The following is an 11874-nucleotide window of genomic DNA, read 5'->3' on the forward strand; positions in this document are numbered from 1 at the left end:
TATCAGCGGCACTGCAGTAGGGCAGATGAACTCGCCAGCAAGGGTGAAAGCTAGCCAAACGAAACCTTTCCTACTGCCATGTCCTTTTATCTGGGACGATACACAGGGTATGGTGCATCTTCCCACATCAATTAAGGCGATCCTTTTCAATGAAGACAATCTCCAATCAATGAAGACAGTCTCTCTCTCTCTCTCTCTCTCTCTCTCTCTCTCTCTCTCTCTCCCCCCCCACACACACACACACATGCACACCAAGTCTTTGAGACTTTTTTCCCCCAGGCTATTCCAGGTTCCATCAAGTTGATGATTACAACTGTCACAAACTCACATCTGAAATGCCCTAGTAATAGGTACCTGGTCAAGTTCTTTAAATTCATTCCATCAGAACCTAGGCTTCCCAGACAGTGCTGCAGATGGTTTGAGCTGGCATAAGGCAAAGGAGAGATGTGTTAATGACCTGTTTATGGTCCTGATACAAGGCATTTCTGTGTCTTGGCAATCTCTTTCAGAATGTTATTGAGTAGCTCGGCTTTAGGAAGAAGATGGTATAATTGAGGTGAATGTATTTAGGGTTGTATTGTTCTTATCTGACCTTAGTGAATCAATATACCTTTGTATCAGTTAATAACATAAGAGATGGTAATAAACATGGTTTCAAAAGATGGATTTTAAGTGTAAGTGGCTAACTTACATCGGACCACGCCTCCTTAAGCTATTCACAAGGAAAATATGGAAGCCAGTTTGTTCCATAAGCCAGTCTCAAGGTTTATTTGTCTGCTTTCTAAAGTTTAAAAGCCTTTAGAAACTTCTCCCAGCTGTTAAGACTTGCCAATCATTTCTTCCTGTCACTCACAATTTTACAAATGGTTATCGAGAGAACCCAATGGGGAAACTTGAAGTCGAGATTAATGCCCCACTTATCTGTATAAGTAAGCTCAGTGATTCATTTATCAGCTCCCACTAAGTTACATTAAATGTGTCTCCAGGTTGTAAATCATTCTTATGAAGCCACAGGGATTTCAGTAGGAAGGCTGGGCATGCCGGCCAGGGAGAGGATAACTCTCCCCAAATGTTCTTAAACCAGGAGATTCTGGATCCGTTACATTTTTAAATTAGAGGTTAAAGTGCCTCATGTTTATAATGTCCACTGCCTTAATTCCATCAAAAATATTCTGTTCCACATCAGCAAAATAGGAAATTTACTAATCTCTTTACATTCCCATAATAAAAACGATGGATTTCTTCCCTTTAAACCCCTTTACAACACACGTCCCTCTCCGACTGGTTGCGACCCACCGGAAAGCAAGGTTCAACCGAAGACAAGAGTGCTCGCTGCCAAACCACTTCTAGATGATTGTCTTTCCAGAGACCTAGAGCTTTTCACTGGGGCTATCACGGTTCACGGTACAAGACAAAAAAGGTGCTGTGCTTCCTATCAAGATCTTAACTTCAAGTTGGACTGAGTCCTGCGAGCACATTCTAAATCATTCATTGTCCTTTGTATACATGTATACATCCGCTGCGCCCCCGTCGTGTCAGATAACTACAGTTAACATTCTGTGGGCAAGCGTGACCCCATTCATTCCACGGAGCGGTGAATAATTCATATAGTAAGTCTTACCCTGGGCAAGATACATTAACATCAGGAGGCTTTAAAGGAGAGTCATTCAAGCAACAAAATGGTCATTCATGCCTTTCAATGTGAGCCATTGAATCTTGCCAGTTGAGTTAAAGAATGAATGAAGTCAATTCATCAGACATCTCGCAAGCCTCTGTAACGTGACTGCATGGGAACGTTCCATTCTTGGAGTATTCTTACCTGGGATGCGAAATGCCAGTCATTGCAATGCAGAGCAAGTCTAAACTGGTTGGTGAAGGGATGTGATTCAAAGAATGCCGGCTCTCTTTGAGCACATTGCTCTGTCTCATCTTGTCTCCAGCCCCTCTTCCCTTTCTTCTTCAGCCACCTACCCGCAATGATCAGAGTGACTCAAGGCTAGCTGGCTTCACTTGACAGAAACTAACCTTTGCTCAGGGATGAGGGGCTTCATTATACTTGGCAAGCACTGGCTATTGCTGTCTACATGGCCAGCGTTTGCTTTTCAAAACATGGATAAGAATGGCGGGTGCACGTGCTGTTGAGACTTTGTTTGCCAGAACAAGCGACAGCATGTAATAGGTGGTTCCAAGTGATGTTCTGCCTTGACTTCCGCAGTCTGCAGAGACTCCATTGAGCAGGGTCTCCCACAGACACCTGAGCAGCCAAAACTCTCACGCAAAGGGGTCTCTAAGGAGAATAAAAATTTCCCCTGAAAATATGGCAGAAAAGAGAGCTATCCCAACAGGACAAACATCCATATTTTCCAACTCACTTCCTTCGAACATCTGTCTGAAAACTTTCTGCTCCAGGGGTGGGAGGTCCTGCTTACGTTATCATAGTGTCTGAACACTGACACCTGCCTGTGAGTCTCAGATTGGAGGTTTCTTGGGGTGGGAGGGAGGGCACCTGAATGCAACCAAATATTCATAAAAAGGGAGAAACCCAAAACTCCAGTCTGAAATGACTAATTGCCGTCACTGAGATGCTTAGTAGCCTTAGGTTGCATTTCTATGCCGCCTTCTTAAAATTGCACATTCCAGGTAAACACCAACCCCTCCTAGATTGCCATTACGCCTCCAGTATTCAAAATTGGAGAGTATCTGAGGTATGAATTCCACGGAGGTGAGAGAAAGAGGAGAAGTACTTTGGGTTAGTCCTGTCTTAGTATTAACACCCTCATTGCAAATTTCTTTTGGGATTTTATTGTATGGATGTCTTGATTACTTATGAGTCTCAAGTGGAGGTACTACCTTCAAAGACCGGAAGAGGGTGTTGAATCCCCTGGGACTAGAGTTAACAGATGAATGTGTTGGCAATCAAACCAGGGTCCTCTTGAAGAGCAGCCAGTGCTCTTAACTGCTGATCCATCTTGGCAGTTCGGACATTCACATTTTATAAAGGAAGCCCAGCTAGGGATGTGCACCATTAACAAGCAGTTCAACTGAAACTTGGTCCTCACAACTTCAAAGTGTTCTTTGGATAACCTACAATGCAGAAGGCTAATGATGGAATCTTTGGGGTGGGGCTGGCCATATCTTAATTATTTAAGTATTCCCGGTTCTCACTAACGGCTTTTCCAGACACACCCTCTGCTTATTCTTTTCCTTGTATGCATCTCTAGCCAACAAGGTTTCTCCCTGCGCCTTGGAACAGCCAGTTATCATCAAAGGCACAACAATTTAGTTAGGAGATGCACAGGGGCAGAAGAAATGAGCGAAGGAATAAGTAAAAATTTTCTTACAGAAAATGCTGATTGTCCCCACGAAGCAAACATCTTTGTATCCCTGTAACAACCTCATGTATAACAACCCATGTGGAGGGCTTTTGCTCTTCGGCCAGCCAACATTACCTAGAACAGGCTTATTTCTAGACACTCCTCAGACTGTTCTTCTTCCCACCACATTTGCCACCCTTCAACCAGTGCTCCATCAAAAGGAAGGATGCGATGCTACCTTTACTTGAACTTAGGTGGATGGCCGAGGTCAATCCTAACCCTTGGTTGGGAACGAAGTTGGTGATTTTATTTAGTATCTGTTTTTTTAATCTTGCAGTGCTAGAGATCGAACCCAGGGCATTCTGTGTGCTATGTAAGCACTCTGTCACATCCCCTAGCTCTCAAGTCTAATTGACTCTGAGAGTTACATAATAGCCATATGTCATTGTTCAGCACCTGATTTTGATAATGATGCCATGGTTCTGCTAGAGAATGTCCTAATTCTTAGGTAATTTACCATGAAGTATTTAAGCCTAAAGAAGGATGTCTTCAATGTATTATTAAATGGCTCAGATAAAGGGAATGAGAGGGAGAAAAATAGAAAGAAATGGATGAGAAAGTGCTGAGGGGAGTCTTGTGAAGCATCTGTGGTAAAAGCACGGAGAAGGTGATTTCTGGAACGTTCCATGTTTACTAGATTTATGCTCTCTCTGTGAATTTCAATGATCTATGAACATACAAAACTATCAATAAAAGTGTTCAAGGATAGGTTGAAGAGATAACTTTGTGGTTAAAGAGATAGATGATTCAGAGGATCTGAGTTCAGTTTCTAGCACCCAAATTGGGCAACTAACAACTACCTGGAACTCCAGATCCCAGAGACTGGATACCTTCTTCTGGCCTCCATGAGTCTACGTGTGCTTGTGTTTGTATTCACATACATGTGTCCATGTCCATACACACACATACACACACACACACACACACACACACACACACACAAATAGACATGAGCACATATTAAAAATACATTTTTAAAAAAATGAATTTTAAGAAAATTAGTGAGTCTTTTTTTTTTTAAACGTGCAAGGAACTAATTTCTGGACCTCCTGGAGAAAAATGAATGATTTCGGAAAACAAATTCAGAGATGTCCCAGGGATCCCCCTCCATTTAGAGATGGGGAAACTGAACTCCAGAGTTAAGTAAGAAGGCATGTGAGTGTGTGCCCTGGAAGTGGACTGCAGCCAAAGCCTCCTGCCCAAACACTTCAGGGCCATGGGCCCTTGTTTCTCACGCTGCTCTCCTTGGCTCCTTCTGTCTGTCTGATGACTTTATCTGTCTGTCTCAATGTCTTCTCGGCATTTCTGTGCACTTCTTCAAAAGTGTATTCCCTGCATGTCACGCCTGTTTGACAGGATTGTCATCAATATTGCATAACATCTGTGCCAGAGAAGCTTGGGGAATGGGTGGCCAAACAATATGAAACAGACATCTTCGTTGGAGAATTTCTAGGGGCTCGCTGCGGGAAGCAGAGGGAGAGAGGGTGTGGGGGTTATCAGAGGAACTTGGAAGGTGGATAAGGAAATTCATTTATTAATTCATTTTCTCTTTCTTCCTTCTTTGCTTTTTTTTTCAATTTTAATCTCAGAGGTTACACATTTCCAAATATTTTTGGAAAAGCTAGTATAGAATGGCTGATGCTGCATGACATGACATTCCAACATGCGTGGATTGTTGGAAATCTTTACATGATATAGTCATAATAGAGACAGCAAGTAAGGCTGAGTCCTAATTCTGGCTGACATGGTGTAAATATATATCTGTGGACAAGTCGGCAAATTATGAGTCTGTTTTTTTCTTGTTTTAAAGAGAAGTGGTCCCTATATTGCAGAGGATGCTGCAAATCCTTCCTCATGGAAGACATCGTCCATACACTGCAGGCCAATCAGTGCTTAAATGCAACACTAAAGGAGCGGAACTCCACCCCCACCCTTCCTCCTCCCCCCCAAAACACAATCAAATCAAATACAGCATCAATCCGGGGAGAAAAAAAGGGAGGCAGTTTGCACCAAAGGCTCTCTAGCGAGTAGTTTAGACAGAACTGGATTTCAGCTCCGGGTTCTGTAACACCTAAGTATTTCTGTCCATTGAAAGGGCAGAAGGGTCTGGGAGACGATCCAGCTGGTAAAATACCTGCTGCACAAGCATGAGGACCTGGACCTGTGTTTGCTTCCAAGAACCCATGGGAGGAAACAAACAAACAAACAAACAAACAAACAATTCTGGGGGCTAAGCGATTACCCAGTAGTCATGAAGACCCAAGTTCAAATCCCCAGCACCCATGTAAAAAAACTGGGCATAACTGTGTGTGCCTGTAACCCTGGGGATGGAAACGGGAGGATTACAGGTTTAGCTGCCAACTTAGTTCCAGGTTCAGTGAGAAACCCTGTCGCAAAGGAATAAGGAGAGAGCGAGAGAGCAGGATGCCCAACGGTCCTCCACCGGCCTCTGTGTAAGCATGACCCTGAGCATCCTCTCTTCCACACGCATGTACTTCCACACAAACCAAATAAATAAACTATAAATCGAAGTATAAACGCTTTAAAAAGCAAGGCATCAGGGCATGGGATTGGCTGCTGCTGAAATTGTCTTCAGATGCAAATAGAGACATGGAGGGGTTGGCTTGGATGTGTGCTTTCTGGCAAGGCAGACTCGCAGGGCCTCTGTCCACACACAGCAAAGAGTTCTCACTGCATGATCTTGGCAGCCTGGTGGAGAGCCAGTTCTTCAGTTGGAGCAGTAGTTTTTCTTCCCCTTGACCTGGGTCAGGAGATTAGTACCGGCTTCTGACTGGCAATGGGTGGCCGCAATGGTTCAAGATAACCTGACTTTCTTGGCATGCGCAGTCAGAGTCGCCATCAAAGGGCTTTCTAGTCTCACCATAGGCTTCACTCACAACTGGCACAGATGCCAGGGTACCAGCTGGTTCTGCCACAGCTGTCTGTCTTTTGGTACTCCGGGGATGTGAGATATCTTTGCCTACCACAAAATTCTTTTAAATAAAAGATTCTGTTATATCCCTTTTCATAACACTCAGAAAGAAACTTAACAGATACACCAATGTCAGGATGAGAGGCACACCCTAAACTCAGGCCATAGTTCTAGGGTGAGACCCCATCTTACTCCTGGTCCACCATACCTGGGAGCTCCTAATCTTTCTCATGCTGGCCGCTTGACCACAGGCCAGTACTACTGACACTCTCCAGTGGGCAACCCTACGTGTCCATCAAACATCTTGTGAGCTACGCTCTCAGGCCTTGGTGTTTTGCAATAAGTTCTCTATATAGCATAAGCTGGTCTTGAATTCAAACTCCTCCTGCCCCCGCCTCTTGAGTGCTGGGATTACAGCCTCTATATATATATACCACCATACAATCTACTTCCTTTTTGTGAAGTCTTTCCTGTCTTAACTGGTTAAAACCTTCTGGGAGTCCCCACCAGGCCCAAAACAGCAAGGAGGGGAAAAAGAAATAAGGAGTAAGATGAGGTCTCACCCCAAGTCACTCTGTAAAGACTCATAGTGAGCCAGGTCTGTACTCTGAATATGCATGGATGGTAGGAAAGCCACGCTGAAGGAGTTGGTGAGGAGCTGGCCTTCTTCCTGGTGGCCAAGAGGGAGGTCAGGGACATGTCTGTGCCCTGGGTAACTTTGGCTTGGGGCATCTCCTCGTCCAGAGTCCAGGAAGAACTGGGAGAAGACGGAGGCTTCTGCTGTACAGGATCTTGCAGAACTCAGCCGGCCACAAGCCCGGCAAAGGAAGTCGTGGAAACAATTAAGAAATCTAAGCAGAAACGGTTGCAGGAGAGAGGGCTGCAACTGCTCTCTCAACCACATCCGATACTTGCTTCAAATTGTTATGCAGGACAGTAATTGTCTCCTGGGAGGCAGCAGGCAACTGGGCGGAGCTGGCCTCTAATAGGCGTCAATGAGCAAAGCCCCCTCATAAATACTGCATGTTGTGAAACCAGAGGTTCCTCTTCTTGCAGTGGACGATTCCTCCAACGCTCCTCCTTTAATTAAAGAAACGTGGCTTACTAAAAAACAAGTACCTTTTTTCATAAAGCTTAGGTGTGGATATTAAAAAAAAAAAACAAAGAAAAAGATAAACTGATTCTAGAATGAAGACGTGAGCCTTCAATAAGCCATCCGTGCAGAAACGGTGACAGGCAGATGAGTGTGTAAGTGTCTGCTGGGCTTGATTCCCCGGGCTCAGTCAGTTGCCTCAGTCAGAGTTATTCCCTGAAGGACCACCTGGCGTTTAAATGCACCACCAGGACTCAGTTTGGAGAGAATGTTGCCTTCCTGAGCTCTCTTTCCTCACCAACCCTGGTTTGATACCGAGACCTCCCAGATTCCTTCCAGAAGCATTTTCTTGTGCCATCTGCTGGATTTCCTCAGCAGGCTCTGAAACATCCCACTTTTGAGCACTCAGATCTCATGTCTCCGCAGCCCAGATCCTCTGAGGCCTTTCTAGTACATCTGCTTGCACGTTCTGTATGTATGTGTGTGTGTGTGTGTGTGTGTGTGTGTGTGTGTGCGCGCTCATGCACCAGAGATGAGTATCTGGTGTCCTTTCTCTATCTCTACCTCATGTTCTTCAACAAGGTCTCTTACTGAGCCTGAAAGTCACCATCTAGGCCAACAAGTCCTAGCTGTCTGCCTCACCAGTTCTGACATTACAGGCATACACTATCATAGTCAACTTTTTTGAGTGTGCTGGGTTCCAAACTCATGCTTGCCAGTCAGGAATTTTACTTCCTAAACCACCTATCTCCCAGGCCTGACCCAAACATCAATTTTGGCTTTTTAAAAACTAAAAATAAAATCATTCATAGTTTTGAATGAATGACTCAAATACAAAGCATAAGATCTGGAAGGTGGGTGTGATGAGAAGGGTCTCCCACACCCCTCCCATGCAAAGGAGCCTCCATTCATTCATCTGACTCCAGGAATATCCAACACACATTTATTTCACTGAAGAATATGCTCCACACTGCCTTGCTTTGCTTGCTTTGTTTCACACGTAACACATGTTGGAAAGTTTTCCCTGTCGGTGGGTAGCTTCTTGATTTGGACTGTGGTGACATGGGTTATGCCCAAATCCACAAAGTCCCCCAAAAGCCAACAAGGCGATCGAGTCCTGTGTGTAAAAGCAAAGAGTCTTTATTTTATGCAAGTTTGCAAACTTGGTCTCTCCACATGTCCAACATATTGGAATAAGCAGAGAGCCCTGAGCTCAGTTAGAGTTGGGTTTTTATTGTAGTAAAGGTGGGTGTGAGGGGTTTCTGAGGTTCCAGACCCCTGATTGACTGACATTTGTCTGGGGGTGTCCTGGTGAGTGTGCTGGCAGGTGATCCTATCTACAGAGGTTAGAACGTTAGGCATTTCCTTTAAATGGTCTGTTCTTGGGTGGTGCTCAGGTAATCTCAGTTTATGGTCCTTTCTGCAACCAGGTATTGCTTCAGGGTAAACTACTGAGACTCAGGCCTCCATTAAACTTATCCATGGCTGGGTCCTACTCTGGCAGGTGATAATGATTGGAAGTAAAGAACTTCCTTTGGGTGATCTCTTCATATATAGCTTATCATGGCTGGCTCCTACAACATGTACTTCTGAGGCTGGAGTGTGGCTTCTTCAGCCAGTCCCTTTTCTAGGACTAGACGGATAGGTTCTGATCTCTCACTGTTTCAGACAGCACTGCAATGTAAAGCTGCACAGCACCAGATGCAAGTTTATGTGTAGGATGTGGCCAGGCAGTAACACTTCTAAATCAAAGTCCTTGAGCCGCCCCTCCGATCAGCAGCCATGAAGTCTGTCGTGGGAGCAAAAGCAGGAGTGTGCCTACCTTTATTGTTAAGACATTTTATCTTTGCCCGTGATGGAGGGAAAAAACGTTATCGCACTATTGCTTATAGTTTCAATTTGAAATGCGAGTACCATTTTATGTGTGAAAAATTGTATTTTATGGACTAGCAAGATGGCTCGGTGAGTAAAGACTCTTGCCGCCAAGCCTGATGACCAGAGGGCGAGCCTCACGCCCAGTGGTTCTCAACCTGTGGGTCATGACCCCTTTTGGGGTTGAAAGACCTTTTCTCAGGGGTCACTTAAGACAACCGGGAAACACAGACATTTACATTATAGTTCGTAATGATTGCAAAATTACAATTTATCGTTCTGAAGTAGCCATGAAAATAATTTTATGGTTGGGGGTCACCACCGTATTAGGAACTGTGTTAAAGGGTCACAGCATTAGGAAGGTTGAGAACCACTGCTCAGGCCTCGTATGGTAGAAGGAGAGAATCTACTCCTGCAAGCTGACCTCTGAACTCCACAAGTGTGCTCTTGCATGCCTGTGTCCGCCTGCCCACCCCCGCACAAATGAACTAATTAAAATATGTAAGTTATTAATTCATTGATTTTTGTCTATTCTCCCAAGTTTGGCTACTTCTCTGTGGGTCCTTGATAGTAACAAAATTATTCTCATTTGTATCAGCTGAAAAAGTTTTCCAATTTGCCTGTATCAATTCTCATTTTTTAAAGATATTTTTTGTCCCATGACATATCTTCTTATTTTATTTTAAAATTATCAATTTTTCCACTGACATTCAAATTACATTGTATGAGTCCATGTGCTTTTAAGCAACAAAACAGCATTTTTATTGGCTTGCCTAATGTCTAGAGTAATTAGCGAGAGTGATTACATCTGTATAAAATTGGGCCTTCCTGTCCAGGGATAGGCTATGCTTCCCCCCATCAGGCCTCTCTACATCCTTTAAGAGTGTTTAGCAGTTTCCTTATTTAGTCTCTCACATTTTGTATTGATCCCCCTTCCCCGGTTTTTCTGGGGTTCTGCTGTTCCTGTAAATGAGAATTTTCTGCTGTTATGATCCAATAGACTTCAGGTACATGAGCACTCCTGGCTTGTACCCATCGGTCTCATGCATAACAGCCTAACTGCCACTCTGATTCTTTAATTTTTTTTCCCCAGATGCTTGTCTTGATTTTTTTCAGGTAAACAATTTTGTCATCTGCAGATATTACAGTCAAGTGCCAGATCTCGATCCATTGGCATGTAGGAGAATTTTACTATGTTAAGGACATTTTCACTTGATTCTGTGGATGAATTTTGCTGGTTTGAAGCAGGAACTGATGTCTGTACGAATGGTCCACTATGGGCCTCGTCTCACCGGACCTGTAGACAGCAGGTGCCCCTCTTGGCCATGTCCTCCTCCAGAGCACCCTGCATCGTTGTGGCCTCTGGATAGCCTCCTCTGGTTTTCCCTCACCTCGTTCACGTTCTTCGCGATCTCATTTCTAACTCTTCCTCATTTTCACGACATCTTCTTGTTTGAGACCCCGGAGTTTATTCTTTGAAACCCTGATTTCTCTGGTAATCTCATTCTGCTCTCATGGTCTTACAATAGCACTGCCAGAGACGCTTACATCTAAATCTCACGTCCAGAGCTCTCTCCCGAACTCCAAATTAATACAGACAAGTCTCACTCAACATCTCTGCATCCCCAAAGGGCCGTTTGACATCTCAAAGTGAATGCTCCTAAACTGGACCTACCCCTGCATTCTCATTCTCATTCTCATTCTCTCTCTCTCTCTCTCTCTCTCTCTCTCTCTCTCTCTGTGTGTGTGTATGTGTGTGCGCACATTCCAAATCTGATATTTTGATTCTCTTCATTGCTCTACTTTGGTGGGAAATAAATTCCTGTTTCATCCTCATACCATTCTTTATTTCATTCTGAATATAGTTATTAATATCTTAACATTCAATCATCCTAACATTGAAATCACACATCGTATTTCCAACAGTCATGTGATAGTACAGAAAGTTATAGATGGTCTATATAGAATTCTAAGTTAAATACAAACAGCCCATGCAGGAAGACAAGGCAATGCAAAGAGGCAGTGCACATTAGGTGCACATGGTCAGGCATTAGGTGAGGTGTAAACCTAAGCCTACGTTCTTCCAACGTAAACTTTCTTATCTCTCTTGACATCTTCCTCTTCTTTGCAAGACTACAGTTATGTTGAATTTGGAATCATAAACTGGGCTTCAGAGAACTTTGTGAGTTTGGTCATCTAGCTCCTGCTTTTAAAACATGGAGTCGGTTTTGCCTTCTGATTTGAGTTCTGTGTTGCTTAGTTTTTTGCCATCTTGACACAAGATAGGGTCCTTTGGGAAGAGAGACTCTCAGTTGAGAAAATGCTCCCATAGGATGGGCCTGAAGGCAAGTCTGTGGTACATTTTCTTGATTGTTGATTGATGTGGGCGGGCCCGGTCCAAGGGAAACAGTGCTGCCTCTGGACATGCCACCCAGGATGGCATGCAAAAGCAGCCTGAGCTAGCCATGGGGAGCAAGCCATTAAGCAGAGTTCTCTATGGCAGTGGTTCTCAACCTTCCTAATGCTGTGACCCACAAGGAATACAGTTCCTCATGTTGTGGTGACCCCCCCCCCAAGCATTAACTTATTTTCATTTTGCTACT

The sequence above is a fragment of the Myodes glareolus genome, chromosome 18, assembly GCF_982192425.1.
Source record: "Myodes glareolus chromosome 18, mMyoGla1.1, whole genome shotgun sequence".
Lineage (NCBI taxonomy): Eukaryota > Metazoa > Chordata > Mammalia > Rodentia > Cricetidae > Myodes > Myodes glareolus.